The sequence below is a fragment of the Chenopodium album genome, chromosome 14 (genome assembly GCF_948465745.1).
Source record: "Chenopodium album chromosome 14, dcCheAlbu1.1, whole genome shotgun sequence".
Classification (NCBI taxonomy): Eukaryota; Viridiplantae; Streptophyta; class Magnoliopsida; order Caryophyllales; family Amaranthaceae; genus Chenopodium; species Chenopodium album.
In genome coordinates this window covers 40,480,730-40,503,696 of record NC_137847.1, presented here as the reverse complement: position 1 = coordinate 40,503,696, position 22,967 = coordinate 40,480,730, and the positions used below count along the sequence as shown (strand labels likewise).

The 22,967-nt window shown below is 32.4% G+C and overlaps 1 pseudogene across 1 annotated transcript; it reads left to right on the top strand.

Moving 5' to 3' along the window:
- Nucleotides 1–961: 961 nt before the first annotated feature.
- LOC145578051 (protein SRG1 pseudogene) lies at nucleotides 962–8,249 on the top strand (annotated as a pseudogene). Its single transcript, XR_014098845.1, has 3 exons — nucleotides 962–1,248; nucleotides 6,905–7,238; nucleotides 7,992–8,249. The product of XR_014098845.1 is annotated as a protein SRG1 pseudogene (transcript).
- Nucleotides 8,250–22,967: the final 14,718 nt, after the last annotated feature.

The window sequence follows — 22,967 nt, the reverse complement described above, 5'->3', positions numbered from 1 at the left end:
GATGTCAACAATATTTTGTTTTAGTATTAGTTAATAGATGTCTCTTTCTTTCAAAAAAAAAAAAAAAGAAAGAATATTATTAATTTCTCTATTTATTTATGTTGTATTATTGAAAATTTTAAGAAGCTAATATTTTTAAATATTACGTATCAATACTTCGTCAAAAAAGTAAATAATATACCAACACGAATTTGATTAGATTTTACTTAAATATAATTTTTCAGATGTAAAAATAACAAAAGTTCTTAATCGAGAGTACGTATGTAAATAATTTAAAATTTCACACATTGTGATTAAAAAAATGTAAAAAGTATATATTATTATTATTATTATTATTATTATTATTATTATTATTATTATTATTATTATTATTATTATTATTATATCAAAAACCAACAAAGTCATAAAACCTACAAAAAATTAGTGAAAAGCCGAGATACAATCTGACAAAGAATGTAGAAAGTATAATTATTATTATCATTATTATCATTATTATTATTATTATTATTATTATTATTATTATTATTATTATTATTATTATTATTATTATTATTATTATTATTATTATTATATGTGGCCATATGGGCTAACATTGAGGCTCGTTCACTTCACCTTATTTTAGATGCACTAAAATTATTTTTAATAAACTTAAATTATTTTTGCTAAACCTAAATTATTTTTACTGAAATGAAATTAATTTTACTGAACTGAAATTAATTTTACCGAGCTGAAATTATTATTATGGATTCTCTAATACATTTCTTCGTTACTGTTACTGATGTAAATTAAACTGAAATTATTTTTTATAAACTAAACTTATTTTGCTGAACTGAAATTAGATTTAGAATGTTGGGTCAAATTTTCTCATTAGTATTCAGTATTCACACACATATATATCATCATGAGCAAATTCACATAGAAGATAACAAATAGTGCAACAAAGTATGGAATTAATGAATGTTTATCAATCTGGAAATCACAATGACATTATTATGTGCAGCTTATAAACCATGGGATTAACACATCATTGGTGGAGAAATTTAAGTTGGAAACCGAAAATTTTTTCAATTTGCCACTTGAAGAAAAGAAGAAATATTGGCAAACACCAAGCGAGGTGGAAGGATTTGGGCAAGCCTTTGTTGTATCTGAAGAGCAAAAACTTGATTGGGCTGATATTTTCTTCTTGACCACGCTTCCTAAACATCAACGCAAACCCAACTTGCTTCCCATGCTACCATTGCCTTACAGGTTCGTTCTCTTTCTCCTATCTAACTTTTTACTATACTTATTACTCTATAGAATGCACACATGCAAATGAACATTAAAAAAAAATATTGAATTCTGTGAATTTAGAGCAAAGAAAATTATAGAGAGAGAATTTAGAGAGAAGAGAGGAGAGATTTCATTATGATTGAATAATGAAGAAGATTATTGAAGCAGTATATATAAGCTGCAACTAGAATGTTCTAATGAGAAGCTTGTAATAACAAACTTGTAACAAACAAATTACACGTCGCAACATCCCCCCTCAAGCTAGGATGTATATCAGCTGACATCACTAACTTGGACTTAAGCTTTGTGTGCAGCTTCTCAAGTAAGGCTTTACTCAGAATATCAGCCAATTGCTCTTCACTAGACACATATGTGAGCTCCAACAGTCCTTCCGAAACTTTTTCCCGAGTGAAGTAGCAATCAATCTCTATGTGTTTTGTTCTTTCATGGAATACGGGGTTTTCCCCTATATGTATTGCACTTTGATTGTCACACTTTAGAGTTATAGGCTGCAAGTTTTGAACTCCCATTTCTTATAAAAGTCTGACAAGCCAAGCAACTTTAGAAGCAGCTCCAGCCATAGCCCTATACTCTGCCTCACTTGAGCTCTTAGAGGTAGTAGATTGATTCTTAGACTTCCAGGAAACAGGAGAGTTTCTTAATAAAAGAATATAACTAGTTATAGACTTCTTGTTATTGGGGCAAGCAGCCCAGTCTGAATCTGAGTAAGCTTGGAGAGTGAGCTTATTAGTTGCTCTTAGCAGAATGTCCTGACCTGTGTAAGAGCAACCTATCTTAGAACATGATGTAAAGATGTAACATGATGGACTCTAGGCTGACTGAGGAATTGACTAAGAGTCTAAACTGAGAAAGAGATATCAGGCCACAAAAAATTCAGCTTGCCCACTAAATTTCTGTATAGTTCAGGATCATAATAGAATTCACCAATGTGTTCCTGCAGCTTAGTGAACTTTTTCTGTGTCATAAGTATACCAGAAGGTAAATGAGGAACTTCAATTCCCAAGAAGAAATTCAGCAAGCCCAAATCTTTAATGCTAAACTTGGAGTGTAAATGAGTATTGAAATGCTCAACCTATGTAGGATCTAACCCTATCACTATAATATCATCAACATAAACTGCTGCTAGAGTAAATGAAACATCTGACTGTTTCAAGAACAAAGAGTAGTCATTCTTGGACTGTGTGTATACCATATTTATCAACTCTGCAGTTAGCTTTGCAAACCATTGTCTAGAAGCCTGCTTAAGCCCATATAGAGACCTCTTTAGCTTGCACACCAGATTATTAGGATTCTACATTCCTTTAGGAACCTTCATATACACTTCTTTATTAAGTTCACCATGCAAAAATGCATTGTTAATGTCCAATTGAAGTATCTGCCAATGCTGACTTGCTGCTAAAGAAAGAATACACCTTATTGTAGCCATCTTAACTACATGAGAGAAGGTTTTCAAATAGTCTATCCCATACTTCTAAGTAAAGCCTTTGGCTACCAGTCTGGCCTTAACCTCTCAACAGTCCCATCTGCTTTTAACTTGACTTTGAAAACCCATTTGCACCCTATAGGCTTCTTCCTTTTAGGTAAAGGAACCAACTCCCATGTATTGTTAGCTGTCAAAGCTTCAATTTCTTTCTTCATTGCCTAACCTAACCAGAATGCTAAGAAGCTTCAAAATAGCTCACTAGTTCACTAACTTGAGAGACTGTATTAATCAAAGCTTTAGTGCCTACAGGAAAAACATCAAACTGCACAATGTTGCACCAGTGCTCTGACACTGTGTCTACTATACAGACAAAATTGTCAAAGTGAGAAGGCCATTTTCTAGGTCTGGTTGACTGTCTAATTGGGAAAAGGTCTAGGATAGAATTAGTATGTGGGATAGAACTGTGTTTGGGGTAGAATTTGTGTTTGGGGTAGGTTTTGTGTTTGGGGTAGGATCTGTGGGAAATAAGAAAGATTCTGGTATATAATAAGGTAAGTCAAGATTAATGGATATGTTTATAGGTAAGAAAATTTGTGATTTTGGTTTAGAGAGAGTAGGATCAAACTGAAATGGTAAATGCTTCTCATAATAAATACTATCCCTGGTTACAATAACCTTTTGTCTCCAAATTCATGACTCTATAAGCCTTCTAATCAGGTGGATATCCAAGAAAAATACAGGGTGAAGCTCCACGGTCAAATTTTGCCCTGTCATTCTTCAAAGTTGAAACAAAACACAAGCAGCCAAACACCCTCAAATGCTCCATATGAGGCTTTCTCCCATACATCTTCTCATATGGTGAGCTAAACTGTACACTACTTAAGGGCATCCTATTTATTATATGAGTTGCACATAATAAACAATCTCCTCAAAATCTTACAGGCACTCTAGACTGAAAATAAAGACTCCTAACTTTCTCCAACAAGTGTCTATGCTTTCTTTCCACCACACCATTCTGCTGAGGTGTTTCTGCACAAGATTTCTGATGCACAATCCCCTTTTCATGATACAGCTTTAAAATGTCTCCCTCACAAAGTTCCTTTGCATTATCAGTTCTAATGCACAAAAATTTAGAATTGAATTGAACTTCTAACTAAGTAACAAGATTAAACAGAACTAAAATAGCTTCAGATTTATGTTTCATTAAGAAAGTCCAAGTGTGCCTTGAGAAATCATCTACCACATTAAGAAAATAGCTATATCCATCATGAGTTTTAACTCTATATGGACCCCATGTATCTTCATGTAACAATTCAAAATACCTAGTGCTCTTAGAAAGACTAGAATGAAATGGCAATCTAGTTTGTTTGGCTTTATGACAAACATGACAGACTATGTCATTACCATCTGTACAAACAAAATTTGTATTAACTAGATGCAATTTATTAAAAGGAATTTGTCCTAACCTAAGATGCCACAGCTTGGCTTCTTTTGAATAGGATTGATGAGAAATAGTAGCAGCACCAGAACTGGCACCAAAATTGTCCTGTGCCTTCCCTTGACCAGCCTCATCAACAACATATAATCCAGAATTCAAGTTACCACGAACTAAGGACTGATTCAAAGTTGGATCCTAAATTAAACACTTATCATGAGTGAAAGTAACTTCACAATTCAAATCCTTACACAACTTTTGTGTTGAAATCAAGTTGAAATTGAAACCAGGAACATGAAGAACATTATCAAGCTGAATTCCATTATCAAACTTAGCAGTTCCAATATGATCAACTACTACTCTTTTCCCATCAACAATAGTAATAGTATTAGGATATTTATCAAAGTTTCTACGCTCACTGAATAAGTCAATATTCGAGCATATATGGTCTGTAGCTCCACTATCTATTATCCAGCTAGAATTAGAACAAGTAATAAGGCAAGTACCTGCAACATAAGCTCCTGCAAATGACTCATTCTGAGCAAGTGAACCTCTAGATTTTGCATCAAATTTCTGAGTCTGCATATACTTTAGAAAATTGTTGAAGTGCTCCTATGAAATGTGAGTAACTTAAGCATCATCAGTGTCAGCATTCTGAGTATCATCATCTCCTTGAACAACAATTGTTATCCTCTTGCCTTTGAGTTTGCTTGGATGATTAGGTGGATAGCCAATTATCTTGAAACATTTATCCACTGTGTGACCAGGAAACTTGCAATAATCACAGAAAAGTGAAGTACCAGGCTTCTAGTTGTGTATAACAAACTTATGAGAATTTCCTATGTTCTGGTACTGATGTTTAGGATATGACTAAAACTTATGAGAATTTACAGTAAATATCATAGCCTTGTTTGTTTCATCAACAAGTGAGCCCATCTCCCTTTGTTTCTCTTCCTGAATGAGCAGTCTATAAGCAAGGGAGATAGGTGGCAGGGGTTGCATCATCAAGATATTGGATCTTGTGCTAGCAAACTTATTATTCAGTTTCATCAAGAGTTGAACAAGACGTTCTTCTTGTTGTTGCTTCAAGAATTTCTATGTTAAAGCACATGTACAACCATTGCAGGAACAAATAGGCAAAGGATTTATCTCACTAATCTGATCCCAGACTGCCTTAATCTGAGTGAAAAACTCAGCAATAGAGTTATCAGGTCCTTGAGAAGTATCAGAAAGCTTCTGCTGCAAAGTATACAGCCGTGGACCTGAAGTTTGTGAATAACTTTCCTCTAGATCCTTCCAGATTTCTCTAGAAGTTGTCAAATACAGAACACTTCTGGCAATTGAATTATCAAGTGATCTCAGAATGTAGGATATGATTATAGCATCACACCTCTTCTAGGATGCAAACACAAGATCATTTGGAGCTGGTTTAACCAAACTTCCATCAACAAATCCAAGTTTATTCTTAGCAGAAAGAGCAATTATCATGCTGCGCTTCCATTCACCATAACCTTCTCCTGAAAATTTCTCTGAGATTAGAGATTGACTAGTGTAATATGAAGGATGTATGAAGTATGGACTGGTAGGATCTTGAGTAGGTTGCAAAGAATTCTCAGGCATTGTTGATAGACAATCATACAAACAGATTGTAGACACAAAATTGATCAAAGAAATCCAGAAATAAACTGGAACAAATCGATCAAATTCTCAAGATAACCGCAGAAATTTGATCTAAAAACAACAGAGAATGAACCAGAAATTCAAGTTCATACCTCAAAAAAAAAATCAGAGTGAAAAATGCGAAAAAAGGATCAAAAACAAAATCAACAGAATTCAACGAACAACTAGAAATCCAGCAGCTTTGATACCATATTGAATTCTGTGAATTTAGAGCAAAGAAAATTATAGAGAGAGAATTTAGAGAGAAGAGAGGAGAGATTTCATTATGATTGAATAATGAAGAAGATTACAGAAGCAGTATATATAAGCTGTAACTAGAATGTTCTAATGAGAAGCTTGTAATAACAAACTTGTAAGAAACTAATTACACGTTAGCACAGAGCTGTAACAAACTCTAACAAACTAATCCAGCGTGGGATTAGTTGTATTATCAACAGCAGTAGTAGCAAAAAAAAAAAAAAAAAAAAAAAAAAAAAAAAAAAAAAAATTCTATTTTGGAAGATATGAAAATTATTTACAAACACATTTATATATATAAGTATAGTTTTGTCAAGAAAATAGAATGCATAAAAATTGAGGATTAAGGATTTGGAGGACTGTGGTGAAAAGTTGAAAAATTAATTTTTTTTTTGTTTTTTTTTTTACGGAGTTGAAAAATTAACTTGATTTTGAATTTCAATTACTTCCTTTCAACAATTTGACCTTTTCTTTTTCCAGTTTTAGTCAAATTGTTGCAAGAAAAAGATAATTAAGTAAATATTTGCCACTACATATCTCCGTATCAAGGGTTCTCCCTAATAACTATGATTAAAGGTATTAAAAGAGTAGCTGAATGGGATTAATAATAATAATTTATTTAGGATCAACAATTTTAGTCATATCACCTTCATTCATAAAAATTTATTTGTGCACAATCAACATGTATAAATGAAATTTCGAGCCGAATCTGTTTAGACATGTATCCTAGTATCCCTAATGAATCATGCATAATTCTACATTTATAAGAAATTTGTATTGTGATCTATTCTTTCAAATCCAATTTGAAGTCTTATTGTTGGCAATTCCAAACATAGGGATACTACGGAAAATTACTCAATCCAATTGCAAAACTTGGCTATGAAACTTCTAGATTGCATGTCAAAAGCTCTAAAGATTGACACAAAAATAATGAGAGAGATGTATGGAGATCACGACGGAGCCCATCAATCCTTGAGGATGAACTATTATCCACCATGTCCGCAACCTGAAAAGGTCATCGGTTTAACTCCTCATTCCGATGCTGTTGCTCTCACTATCCTTCTCCAATTTAGTGAAGTTGAAGGTCTTCAAATACAGAAGGATGGTAAATGGGTTCCAATTATTCCCCTCCCTAATGCCTTTGTTGTTAACATTGGGGATATCTTGGAGGTAAGCAATATGTTATAATTTAACATTTGAACATGCATTTTTTAAATTATATTATGACAAAATTATACAAGTATTAATGTTTATGAAGTTTTTTTAATTTAATCACTGCTTATTTTTGAAAAATAAGCAAATATTTCATTATTAATTAATCCATTGCCATCTAATGTGTTTGTCTTTGTTTTCTACCCCGCCCGATAAACCTAACTTCCTAAGCTATATTATCCATACTCTTATGTTCTTCAAACTAGGAAGTATTACACATGTACTATTTTCATAGATAACATTACTAATTTTAAACACAATTTTCTCACTCTATAATTTTTTTTGTTTTTCTTAATAATACGGAGTATTACAGTAAATTTTATACTCATAATTAAATTAAATATATTAATGATCAATGTGTCATAGATAGAGTATCAATGACATGAAGACAAATTAGATAGAATATCAATGACATGTTTAATTAGTAGGTAGTTTATACATCTTGCTTTGATTTATTATCACATATTTAATTTAATTAATTAATTAGTGATGTATGAAGTATAATATAATACTTCGTTTACTCTAAAAAAATTAAACATTTATTTTCAAAGAAGTGTGTATATCTTGTTGTTTCCATGAATTTTCATTACCATTCAATATCAGAAGTTTAATGTATTATTTCACAATTTTTTAAAAATTTAGCACCTACCAAATGGGCAGTTATCATTTCACAGAATTTTTCTAATTCTTAAAATTTTTACATGCATGAAGATTATGAGCAATGGAATATACAGAAGCATATTGCACCGGTCAGTAGTGAATGAAACAAGGGAAAGAATATCAGTTGCTGCGTTTCACAGCCCTCATTTTGATAAGGATATAGGCCCTATTCCCAGCTTAATTACGCCAAATACTCCAGCACGATTTAAACGGGTTAGCACGACTGATTACTTGAAGGGATTATTTACTCGAGCTCTTGACGGGAAATCTTACCTTGATGTCATGAGGATCAATGAACAAGATGCTTAATACAATAATACTACGTAATTCAAATTAAGTAAGTTCCAATTTATTATGTGTAACGACATATGCGCAAATAAGCATTTGATGGATGTATGTGAAAAATCACATGTCAATTAGTGTAATAAAGGTTTTGTATTACTTTTATTTCTGCTTTGAGCTTATAAGCTAGAACTTTATAATTTTCCTATTTTAGTCCAAACTGAATATTACCTCCATTACATATTATTTGCAACGACTAGACATTTTTCCTCTCTACTTTATGTCAAATCGTTGCAAATAATATGTAACGGAGGTAGTATTAAAAGTACTAGTGCCCGTTAAAAAAAAAAGTATTAGTTGTTATTGCCGTAAACCAATATGTCGCTGGGATATGCATCGGATTGTTGGGGGCGGGATTATATAACCCGAGAAGGTTTTGCGTGACTCTGCATTATAATGCATACACCCATCCCCCTCCCATTTCATCGTCGTCTTCACCGATCTCCGCCGTCTCGGCCAACACCACCTTCGCCCCCATCGTTTCATGCCCTTTTCCGTCATCGACAAAACCCAGCAACCCGAATTCAAACCCGAACAACCCATCAATGAAAGACCCAAATTCCTACCTATAAGGTTTAGTTCTTTGAGGGAAAGAACCAAGGATATTCTCAGTGTTGTTGCGTCGCTTCTCAATGCTCCATTCCCTTCTCTTTTGTTGCTGGGCTAAAAATTTGTTCATTTCCAGTCTCGAGGCTTGTTGTTGGAGTACTGATTTGTCTTTTGAAATTACAGTTGCTTTATATTTGCAGCATATTTGAGGGATGTTTCTACTGTGGTCATCTTCATTATGACCACCACTATACAGAATTATCATTGGCCGATTTTTTAATTTTTTTTTATCCTTGGTCAAACCTTAATTTTAGTTATTTCCTTTTTTAATTCTTTTTTTATTTCCCAAAATTTAATTACTGTATTTCCAAAAATCATTTTATAATTTTCAAAATTTATTTATTAAAATCAGTATTTAATTAAATAAAAAAAAATTAAATTAAAAAAATCAAAATAAAAAAATTGTTCATCAATGTTCTTCATAGTTCTTCATTGTTCATCGACATTCTTCAATGTTCTTCAACTTTGTTCAACAATCAACGAATTTCTCTATAAATTAAGATCTACAGTCGTGTGTCATTGTTCATCGACATTCTTCACATTCTTCAATGTCCTTCAATTTTGTTCAACAATCGAATTTGCAAAATCGAGGGTTATAAAGCATATTGGCGTAGGTTTTTAATTCTAGAAAAATATATTTCACTAGTGCAATATCAATCAATGGATGCAAAAACATCGAATTTATGTATTCGATCACAAAAAATTTGAAGTAATTCGATAATGTAGGTTCTTCAAGAAAATCTGATAAGAAACCGTATCATTTTTCTTCAAAACGCTGTTTGATCCAAAAAAAAGGAGACCGAATTACAAATCGTGTTTTTGTTTAAGGAATTTACCCACATACAAATAAGACATTACCTATTATATAGAAGTACATTTTAAATATTAAACGATTATGACCATACGTTATGTTGGACATTACCAATTACTTTAAAGTATTTTACGACCTTTACAAAATATTTGTAGCTAACCATGTACAAAAATTATAATGAATCTATTTTAATGATTAAATATAAAAAAAAAATAAAAAAATTATGGAATCAATATCTTTTAGGATATCTTTAACATTAGAAATATTATATAAAATACATTTCAATCACCAATTATAATAAGGATAGTTTCCTAATTTCTTATCTTATTATTATTGTATAGAAAATTTTAAAATCAGTATAATTTTCAAATTTCAAAAGATTATATTCTAATATTTTCTAAATATTAGAATATATATCTTATTGATTTTGTCGACATATGCTATGATTTTGTAAAATTATTGATTTCTATCACGCCTAGAATTATGGTAATATATATATATATTTAATAATGCAATAAACATGGAATGTTTGATAAACAATCATGTAAAATGAATTTAAAAGAGGATAAAATTTGGTAAATAGAATATTAATAAATCTTAGGATAATAGCTGATTTACTTTCCCTCAAATTTTAGATTTTCCTTAGATTTTGTTACTTCTTCATGCAATTTGGTTAATAGAATATTAACAAAATCTTAGGATAATAACTTACGTAATTTACCTCAAAAAAAGATAAAATTAGAAAAATACCATAATTTAATTAAGGTTTATGATTTTAAATCTATCTTATTTTTTTTAAGGAAATACTTTAAGTCTTTCTTTTCTAAAATAAGATCATATTCGTTCAATTTTTTTTTGACATGCTTATCGTAAAATAAAATCAAAATGTTGGTTTCCCCCAGCTCCACGTCGAAAAAATCATAAAGTTGGAATTTTTACAATATCCAAAATACATATGGTCATTCGTCAAACTCAATAAACTTTCTTTTTTTAGGTAATAACCAAAGTACACATAAGTTAATTCCTGAGCTATAAACATATCACAAAATTCACACTTGTGTTCTACGTATCAAACAAGGTTTATGAGAAGAAAATTAGAAGAAAAAAAAAATTGCGTCTTCTTCCTCTAATCGATTTGCTCATTATATACTCCCTCTGTCCTAATTTACTTGCAACATTTTGACTTGACACGCGTGCCGATATAACAGATTGACCGTCAATATCTTTTATTATATACTTATATAAGCTATAAAAAGTTTATATTAAGAAACTATACATTAAAATAGATTCAACAACGTCATATATGATAACATTGGCTTTCGTATAATAGCTAAAAAAGATGGTCAAAGTGAGATGTGTGAATAGTGCAAAAAGTCAAAACGTTGCGAGTAATTTGGGAAGGAGGGAGTATCTTTGTATCCTAAAATTGCGTCTTCTTCCTTTGAACGATTTGCTCATTATATAGGTTTGGACATTAATTTTTGTTTTTTGGTTTGTGTAATATGAAATTCAAACCATCTTTCTATAAGGTAAAAAAATCCTGTATTTAAAGCAACCAATCAAAATTGAAATTTAGATTAACAATGGAATGTGTTAGATTTAAGATCTATTTGAAGAATATTGCCTATATGATGGCGGTTGATTGCTTATTTTAAGGAAATATTGTTACTAAATGGTACATAAGTTGTCCCATATAAATTGTCATCCAAATCTTTTTCAAATATTCTATTATAATATCTAAGGTACTATTTAGAAAATAAATCAATGATATACAATAGTGTTGTTATCAGTTATTTTTTATGACACATAAAATATAGACTATAAATTAAAAATAAAACTAAACTAATCAAAAAAAGATACTCGTAGAGTCGTAGTACTAACCATTTGGTAAAAAACTAGATACAAAAAAATCACATTTAACATGTAACGCTATTTTGACAAATAGGAAAAAGAATATTTTCGATTCTCGTTAATATAACTAGAATACGTGTATATAAAAAATAGAAGCATGATATGTCCTAATTATAAGGAATACAACTAGCAATAGTAGCATACATTTAGCCTAAATATAAGGGGTTGAATATTGGCTTTCCTAATTTATAAATACAAAAATATATTTATAATTTTTAACAATTTGTCATTGTATTCTTTCAAAAAAAAATAAAAATAAAAAGTTTGCCATGTAATTTCTCACCTCCACATTTTTTTTCGTTTGGTTATTATGTGGGATTCGTCCAATATTAGGATATGACATTACTTATACATTTAGAATTGGTCTCAATCTCCTTAATTATTGTAAAATTATAACAATAACCAAAGACGGTTCATTATTTTAATTAATAACAAACTAGTATCCAAGTAATCCAACTATTGGGTCACACGATAGATAAGAAGATAATCATCTAATTTGAAAATTAGGTTGCCATTAGAATAGCTCTAAAGGTGGTTTGATTGAGAGTTAATTTAATTTTGAGGAATATGTATACAAAAATCAAACCACAATAGCAGATATATAAGTGATCATTGATATCAAACTTGGTATATGTACATTGTGACTTGGCTAGTGAATGAGATTGAGGACCACGATCCTATTTGTTATCAATTAAGAAAAATATTAGGATATTAATGCATGCACGGTATGAACTAATAACTAGCAATGTCCAAAATAAAGTATGGTCGTAGACAAAATAAACAATAATATTGCATTTTATAGGTAATGTCCTATTAGCATTTGGGTTAAAGCCTTATATGCAAATAGAATTGAAAACTATATATTTTTTTTTCAGATCAAACAACTACTCCAAAACAAAAATCATTGTCTTCTCCAATTTGCCTTACAAACCCAGGTTTCGAAAAATTGTTAATTTTTTTTATTTTCGTATACATATAATGACCGATTTTGCATCCTTTGTTTGCGATTATCCAATTAACATATATTGTTTTAAGATTAAAAACAATCCCAGATTCATACATGAATCCAAATTTCGAATGAACTCTTCACATATAATATGTAAATCAATGCATATTTTCAATTTTCAGTGATGTACGAGTGTATTTAAGGGACAAATATTACCATAATGGTGGTTAATCTCATCCATGGATGAACAAACTTGAAGAACAATGATGAATAATGAAGAAGATTGATGAACAATTTTTTGATTTTGATTTTTTTTTATTTAATTAAAAGCTTATTTTAATAAATAAATTTCGAAAATTATAAAATGATTTTTGGAAATTCGGTAATTATATTTTGGAAAATAAAAATTGAATTAAAAAAGGAAAATACTAAAAATAGTGTTTGACCAAGGTTTAAAAAAAATTAAAAAATTGTCCAATGGTAATTCAGTATAGTGGTGGTCATAATGAAAACGACCATAGTAGAATTTTCGATATTTGAGGGCTACTGTATGTATAATGTTATATTAGTTTACTAGGATGATTTTAATTTGTGTGGTGATTATGTATATTGTCATTGAAATTGGTGTGGTAATGGGTTCCATTAGCTGTTTTTTTCCTTCCTGCAAATTTGATCTCAAGTTCCATGCTCCGTACTCATTTCCAGTTTAGTTCTCCAGCTATTATTTTCATATTTTTAATATGATCAATAATGTCTAATATTTGATACTTATAAATCAATATCTGACTATTATAATCTAATTTCTGACATTTTTAATCTAATACCTGATAATTATAATCTAATTTCTGACCATTACAATCTAACTGATAAGTATAATCTAATATCTGACTATTATAATCTAATTTCTGACAATTAAAACCCGAAAAAAACACTAAGTAATTTTAGTATTTTTTTATGAAAAAGAAGATTTTGTTAATCAGGAATAAGTTAATTTTCGTCAGGAATTAGATATTTTTAGTCAGAAATAAGATCATTCTAGTCCGGAATAAGTTAATTTTCGTCAGGAATTAGATATTTTTTTGTTTTATGATCGGACTCACATGAGTCCGTTCTACACACTACTTTTACATGTAACCCAAGTCCCATATGGAAGGAGTAAGGAAGTGATGATTACTTGATGTCTTGTTGACATAAGAGGCGTTTTGAAAAGGTGCCCAAAAACAAACTTGTGCAACCTAATTTAATCCCAAATTGGAAAATATCATATTAATGTGTATAAGGAATATTTCAAGCATTACCCCAAACTTGAACCCCACTGTGATCATACATTTAAGCATGGTGGCGTCCAAAGGGAAGGAAGCCAAAGCAAAAGAGTCGCCAACAAGTTTTAGGAACTTGTAAACCGTTCACAGGGTGAAGGTTACACCCCTTAACGATCCATGAGATCGTTAACTCTAATAGGTCAGGAACCATGACTGGTGTTTGGGGATGAAGGGTACGAATCCAATCTAAAAGAGAAAGAACTCGCCCTAATAATAGGCCTCTACTTTATTCTTCTCATATTCATGTGCGCTTTCTGACTAACATGCAATTAATAGGTTTACCCTAAACCTGTTTAATCTATGTTGGTTGAATATTAATGCGCAAATAAATCTATTATTGGCGATCACTTGAATTATAATCATATTAGACTAAACAAGATTATTAATTATCTTATTAAGCGTGATTACAAGTACAAATTCCCTTTAAACCTGCAAGAGAGGGCGTGATCAAGCGATAACAACAAATAAATATAATATCAAGCAACATAATAATCATCATCATAATAATAATATTCACAATCTCATAGCGTAATAATATTAGCAAGATCCTAGGCATGATACTAACAAGATTAATAACAAACCCTAGCATGTCACTAAACATTAAAAATAAAAGCTTTATTCTTAACATGATACTAACATGCTATTAGAAAGAATAGGAAGCATCATAATAATATACATGATATTAGAAATTTAGTTATCCCTAAACATGATACTAGGAAGCAATAAAACATCCTAACACGATACTAGGAATCAACAAAATAATTTAAGGATGATTTCTATATCAAAAGATCAATAAAGAAATTAAAGTATTTACTTCGATGCCTCGTACCTCTTTCTAATAACAAAATACACGCGTTAGTAACTTTAAGGAAAAGTATAAAATCAAAACAATTAAATCAAATAATTGAAATAGAGATTTGAGACCAAACCCTCAGAAATTATCAACCTTTCACGTCTAGGGCGAAGGCAACTTCGAACTTGGCTAGGTGTGTCAAGAACTAATGTATGAGGAATTTTGTTTGAAGGAAGATTTAGAAAAAGAATAGAGAGAGAGAAAGCTTCTAGCTTTAGAGAGAGAAAGAGAGAGATGATGATTGTTGATTGTAGAGTTGATTGAAAAAAGGGGAGATATGACCTCTATTTATAGGAAAAAATAGAGTCGAATAATAAGAAAAGAATCCGAATTCGAATCGAAATAAAACTCGTCGGTCAGCAGTTTTTGCGAATTTTGTTTTTATCATAAATTTTGATGCAAAAATCCAAATAAGTCACATAATATGTCGTTGGAAAGATCTTGAATCATAATTTCCAACCCAATTGGAATCATATTAAAATCTTTTCTAGATAAAAAGATATGGTCAAAATAGTGGGACGGTATCAGTTTTGGATAGAGTTTCGTATTCCATTCATATCTTTTTCGTTATAGCTCGGAATTAATATTATAATATATCATTGGAAAGATAATTTAAAGATATATCCAACCATATAAGATTTGGATAAAGATTATGAGGCACAAAAATAATATCTGACTGTCTTTGAACATCTTTAAATTCGAATAGAATTAGGACTTAAAAAAAGGAAAATTTTTAAAAAAGGAAAGTTTTATTCAATTTCAAACTCTTTGATTCTATATTTCCAAAAAGGATAATTAAGATCTTTTAGAAACTTATGAAAGCTTCTAATTAAATCCTAATTAGTTTAGGAATGGGATTAAACCTTGGGACCCTCCACATGATCATTGGGTCGTAGGTAAAATCCGGTTTGGGCCCGGTTTAGTATTTTGACCATAACTTCCTCATTAATCATCGGAATTGGGCTTATAATATATTGTTGGAAAAGTCTTTTCAAGCCCCATACAACTACACTACTAGTGGACCCATATCACATACCAAACTAAACTGGACTTCACGTTTTTCATAAATAGGGTAAGAAAAGAAATATTTTCAAAAACAGAAAGAAGATATATTTTAATAAAAACATCCTCATCACTAGACTTTTCACACTTTCGCTTTGTTCGATAATCAAATGACATGAAAGTTATTCATCATTGGGTTTGGTTTTGGGGAGACACATTTGGGTGTCTACAATTTGGGATTCAAGGTGTGAGTGCAGCCCGACAAGTTAGATGGTTGGAGCCATCATAGACAATTTTTATTATATAAGAAGTACATTACACATATAGGAGATGGTTGCGGCGGCTAACTGTCCCATTACTAAGTTACTATCTAAGCACATTTTTGTACCAAAACCAGTTATTTTTATATAAAGTACTAATACCAAAAAGAAGTCTATTGTTACCAAACAAAACCTAATTATAAAGTGGATTGCTAAACACCGCCAACAAAAATGATCACCACCGCCAACATTTGGTGTGAATGGACAATCATACCCTTACTACTTCACCATCCCTTCATCCTCCCGGCAACCCACAACCCCTTCCAACCGTCGACCCACAACCCCATTTGACCGACGACCCACCACACCCCCTTCTATGACAACCAACCACCTTCCCTGGCCGGCGGGAAGGTGGTGGTTTTTTTTTTTTTTTAATTTCAGGCAATCGTGGTAACCGGAGCCCAAAATCGGTTACCACGCACGGCAACCGATTTTGGGCTCCGGTTACCATGCACCTTAACCGATTCTATGGTAACCAGAGCCCAACATCGGTTACCATGCACGATAACCGATTTTGGGCTCCGGTTACCACGCACGGTAACCGGTTTTGGGCTCCGGTACCACACACGGTAATTGATTTTGGACTTTGGTTACCGCGGTTTCCTGAAATAAAAATAAAAATAAAAAAAGTAGGGAAGGTGGTGGGTCGTCGGTCCGGGTGGCAGTGGCGGTGATCGTCGCCGGTTAGTGTGGTGGTGGTGTTAATCGTCAATTAGGGTGGTGGTGTCAAGGTGTTAGTAATTGGTGGCAAGAGGGAAGATAGTAGTGAAATACTAAGGACATGGTTGTCCGTTCACACTAAATGTTGACGGTTTTGATCATTTTGGATGGCGGTATTATACACCCCTTTATAAATCTATCACAATATTAAATAATCATATTTTGGTACCAAAATCAAATATTTTGGCTGGTACTGTTATTTTTTGTTTTTCAGCAAAAATTTTAGAGAAGACTTTTAGAGAGAGAAAGTCAGAAGCTAAATAGAAGGAAAAATTTTTTTGTATTCATTATGTAAGAGAATGAACGAGGTAATAAACAACCTTTGTACTAGATACAAATGCTTGTAGAAACTACTCGTCATAACATAATTCTGTTATGATGGTGTAACAACTTTGCTGACATGTACAAAAGCATAACAGAATGCAAAAACAAATTTCTTTTAGAAGCTCAGCTGATGTAAGAAACGAGGTTGTGCCGGCAGGCTTGTAAATCTTCAATACCCCCCTCTCAAGGTAGAGGTGGTTGATCTGCAGGATCAAACAACCCCAACTTGGACAAAAATTCTTTGGGCTGATAGGCAAGAAGCACCTCAGTTAAGACAACAGCAAGCTGGGATTTTGTAGGCAAATATGTAAAATGGGGGTCAGGTAATTTTCATTCCTATCGATAATGTATTGAATCATTCTAGTGAGCAATTTCCGTTGAATAATCCGCCTACTTTGCAATTAACAATTGATGATAGTGCTGATGAATTGGATTATTGGAAATTAGGGGTTGTTCGTTTACGATTTATGCTACTCCTCATGTGGAAAGTTTTAAGGGGTTTTGTGCTAGGATTTGGGGAAAATCGAACATTGATAAGATCATTCCACTAAAAAAGGGGGTATTCTTGATTAAATTTCTCAATGTTGAATCATGTGATAAATCCTTAGCTGGTCCGAACATTTTCATGGATAGAAAACCTGTGTGCATTAGACAGTGGGAGGATGGTATGGAGTTACAAGTCAATGAAGCTAAGAAACCTTTATGGGTACAATTGTCTGGACTTCCACTAAAATAATGGGGCAAGAATTGTCTTAAGAAGATAGTCGGTTTAATTGGTGTTCCAATTAGACCAGATGCTGCTACTCAGTCTAGGGATAGAGTTTCATATGTTAGATTCTTAGTTGATATGGATCTTAAATAACGTTTTCCTGAAAAGATAAGTTTCTAAGATGAGAACGGATATGTGTTTGAGCAAGAGGTGAAACGGGACTGGAAACCTCAATGGTGTTCAATTTGTGAAGAATTGGGGCATGTGGATGGTGCATGTCATAAGAAGAAAACTCAGATGGTATGGAGACCAAAAGATAATTAGGAAGATGTCAGTAAAGATGGCAGCATGAAGGAACAAGATGGGAATGAATTGCTAAGCTCTGATCCTGTTTTCATTCTTGTTAGGAGGGAAAGGGTTACTCCTGTTAGGAGTGGTGCTGGTGATGCTAAAAGCAAGGATATTAGAGTCTCTAATTCTTTTGCTTCTTTAAGTGAGCTGGAGGAAAGACAAGAAAAGATGGATCAAGACAGCCAGGTGATCTTTTGTTCTGTATCTGATGCTGATATGACTCTAAAGGAACATGGATAGGGATGTAATATTGAATATTAGGGGCTTGAATAGCCCTTATAATCAGTTACAGATCAAGAATTTTCTAAGAATGCATAATATAAGTCTCTGCTGTCTACTTGAGAATAAAGTAAAACTGGATAATTTTCCTTCTATGTTTCAGAGATTATTTCCTTGGTGGTGCATCACTACTAATTTCAATCTAGTTAAGGGAGTCAGGATTCTTGTAGCTTAAATGCAAGATTTTTTCCAAGTGGATATCATATATTCATCTCCTCAGTTGATTCACACTAGAATTCTGAACAAAACTCTTCAAAAGATATTCTACGACTCCTTTGTCTATGGTTTCAATGATGATGGGCAAAAAATGCAATTATGGGACCAACTTAAAGAGATTTCTAGCAGTTGCTTGGGTCCTTGGACTTCAATTGCCCATTAAGTCAGGATGATAGAAATGGAAGTGTGATTAGCAGTGGAGAAATGGCTCCTTTTAAGGAGAGTACTGCTTATGGTGACTTTTAATTTTGTTCCTTTATGACAAAAATTTCGCCCTTATTCGCTTTTTTTATTTTTTTTTTCTTTTTTTGCAAAATCTATAAGTAAAGTATTTATACCTTATGATATTTTCTTTCCAGATTGATAATCATATTTGAAATATTTCTGAATATCTTTTATATACTTTATGTAGTATTTTGTAATATTATTGTCAAAATTATTTAACAATCATGCATTGCACGGGGTTGTGACCTATTCTGACATTAAAATACAAAATAATTCATAATTATTTTACCTTATTTGAGTTTTTTGAATTTTTTTTATTTTTTGGAAAGCATAAATCATAATGCATAATTCAAGGTAGAGATTTTCTTACTTAGATCCATGTTATCAATTCACAACCAATTATTCGAATAAATTAAGTTAAAAATGAAACATATTCAATATGGGTAGATCTTTTTTAAACGCCCAAAATAGTATATGGGACTAACATAAGAAACGGAGGAGTATTATTTTATACACACTTATTTTATATTTAAATAATTAATTCATTTAAAATGAATTAATCATACGGTCGAGGACTGTCCCAAATGGTTCCCATACTACACATATCTCAAAATGAATTAATCATTTTAATTCATAAATAAAATAAAATTATATATAAATATATATATATAATATTATAAAAACACGGATCGGAGTATTACAGTAAATGTAAAGGAGAGAATGTAGCTAATGGAGCATGGGGCAAATTTGTCATTTTGGGTTAATGTTTTGGAGGGGAAAATATAAGTGGGCTCACTTGCCAGAATTCAATGTCAGAAAAGGAAAATGGATAATGCTACTTAAACTTTTTACATTTGGGGTAAATTTTTTGATAAAATTTTAAATGAATAGTTGTTGACAAAATGACCTATTTATTAGGTACTTTTTGACGATTTTTCCTTTATTTTTAATTTGTATGACCTAATTTCTAAATAAGTTCTTCCAAAAAAAATTTTTGGAAAAATGTTACCATTATTGTATTATTTTCATTAGAATTTCACTTATTATATTAAGTAAAAATAAGGTGAGTAGAACATCATTAGCTCTTTATATAGATTTCAAAACCGTTAACCCTACCATATTCTTTCATTTAGGGTTTTTCTAACCTATGCCCCCGTGGCTGTTGAGTTTTTAAAGTGTGCTCATACTTTTTCAAATTACAAAATGTACCCTCAAACTTAAGGTGTTTATTCAACCTTAACCCTTTGACGTTAACCCAATGTTAATAGTATGTGTTAACTGTTAATTATCCAACTTTGGAGAGAAATTTCACGCCCAAATTGGGTTAAAGTTATATAAGGGGATATTAAATATTTTTTTACATTTTTTCATATACTTTTTCTTCTTTCTTCTAAAAGCAACCATTGATAGATCAAGCTCTCCGTATACCTCATCTTCTTTTTTTCTCATCCGCTTCTTATTACTTTCCATTTTTTTACAATAGCTAACATCAGAGGGTATGGTTGATTAAACATTTTAAATTGGATGGCACAACTTAGAAACTCTACAACCTTAAAAGCAAAGCAAAGAAAAACTCTTTCGTTTATTAAATAATACTTCTTATTTATTTTTATTTTTTTTTATCACATATACTTTTAAATAACAAAGACTACTTCCATTTTTTTTTTTTTTTGCATGACCCATTAGTTTTAGGCACACATATCAAGGAAAGGTGGAAAATTATGTCAAGAGATAAATGTACCCTTTCCCACTACCTATTACCCTATTGAGTTTCGATGAGTCTGACTCACCGTGGAAGAAAACCCGAGCCAAAACCACACTCACAATAATTATAATCATAAAGCATAAATAACTTAAACAACAAGATTAAGAAAGAGATTAATACCTTTGGTGTGTGATTCGCTCACTAAAAGAGCTCTTACTTCGAAAGCTCTAAGTCTCGCTCGCACGAGAACCTCCCACGAAAATCCACCCGCAACTCGACCCCGAAAATGGTCCAATGCTTAGGGGTTAGCTAAGCCTGACCTAAACCCGAGTAATTATATGTGTTCAAAGGTTTTCTCAATGGAGATGCCTTTTTCAACACCTTACTCAAGTGAACAATCCCAAGGTATGCCTTGGCTATTTATAAGGAGTGTTTCCTTGTGAATTTCACTCATCTTTCAATGTGGGACTTTTTCACAAAAAGATCCCACATAGAAAGAATGTTGAATTCAATCCTTAGTTAAATAAACCAAGGAATAACAAAGTAACAAGTATCACATGGTTAGGTGAGGACCACTTCCTCACTTGCTCCCCAAGGCAACTCACATGCATTGTCATCTAACCATGTGGCACCCAACCTTGAGCCCCAAGTTGGGTTCGGTTGGGCCGCCACCTTTTGGCCCACGTCCATCACCCGCCACCCGGGTTCACGGCCCGTTGCCACATGGAATTGCCAACGTGGCACGCTGCCACGTGGCGCATTGCCACTTGGTGGCTGACAACGTGGCACGCCGACACCATGGTGGCTATCACGTGGCGCGCTGCCACTTGGTGGCTGCCACGTGGCGCACTTCTATTTGGCGCGCTTCCCTAGCCTTTCGCGCGGCTAGGGTTTTTACTTGTTACTTGAAGCATTTTCCCGTCTCGCCAATTCCTAAATTTTGGCTCGACTTTTAAGATTCGGTTCCGACGCTTTTAGCTCGGAATCCGATGTCTTTGTTCATAATACTCGGGAAACTCATTAATTCCTTCTGAATTAATCATCGCATCGGTTCGTTAGTTGCTTGGGTGTGACCCGAAGGGTTCGGTTAAGATTAAGCTGTAATATTAATTATACATTAATATTACTGATCGGAAGCGGCCTCCACCCAGGCATTCCGATCACTTGACCTCACTGAATAATTAGCTTTCTAATAATTGCGAACCCTCTATCGGAATAATACACTTGTTCGAAGGGCACCATTCCTTTCAATCTCCCACTTGTCCTTCCAGAGAAGTGTGTTTTTAGTGTATAGCCTTTTTCCTATGTCACTTAATGTCTCTTCATGAACTATTAGGTAAGATTTATTCGTCATCCTTATTATGTCCAAAAGTGTTTCTCGATCCCGAGTGCGACTGTCAACAAACAGATGATTTCTAAAATCCATCCGAGCACGGCCATGCATTTTACAGTCTCGCTCTTCGAGAGGCCTTGCAAACAACAAAGACATCTTCCCTATTTTAGTAGGGGGACATTCCCAATCTTGTAATGTAGCTTCTCTTACTGAGAGGACCTAACCGCCTGAGTGTTGTCGTTATAATCCCCTTTTACGGCAGACGTTTGACAACATCAAAGCGAACTAGTACTCAAACAAGAGAACTCACAATACTCATGGTCGAGGAAATAGGTTCTGATAGCCATAATGAGAAGTATACTTATGACGATTTTTAAATCTCTTAAAGTATTCTCATAGGTCAATCCAGTATGGTTCTAAACCAATACCTGTGCAAATGATTTATGACAATCATGTCCTTGTAGCACAAGAAACGGTGCTATAAATCAAACTACACACTAATCTCAAGTGGTCATTAATCGTCCATTGTTTAAATGACCTCCATTAGGGATAATTCTCGATTATAATATTCAATGTTCACTTAATAGGTGTTTCGTATTCCTTATCAAGACTGGTCTTGATACCCTATTTTGAATATTCTCATAATCGAATGGACTCATTATTTAATCCTAAACCATAATTAAATAGCAAACGGAGTGATAAAATTGCATGAAATTTTAAATTACTCCAAAACCTGAATGGTTCATCTTATGATAAATGGTTTTTCTAAATGTTTTAAGAGTAACACTCTTTATAAAACATTTATAGAAATCACACCCATATCTAATATGCTTGATTTCTTTCGTGCAATTGTGAATGTTGTCGTTCACTTATTGCATAGGTTTAGTTATAATTACTTTGCTAATCTTAACATCTTCATTACTGATCATTTTCATAATAAGATGATAAAATTTGAGAGTGTCATGGATTATATGTGATTCAGGATTTATTGTCCAAGTGATGGCTCCTACTCTTTTTCATGATTGAGATCTTCAACTTGACAACCTACA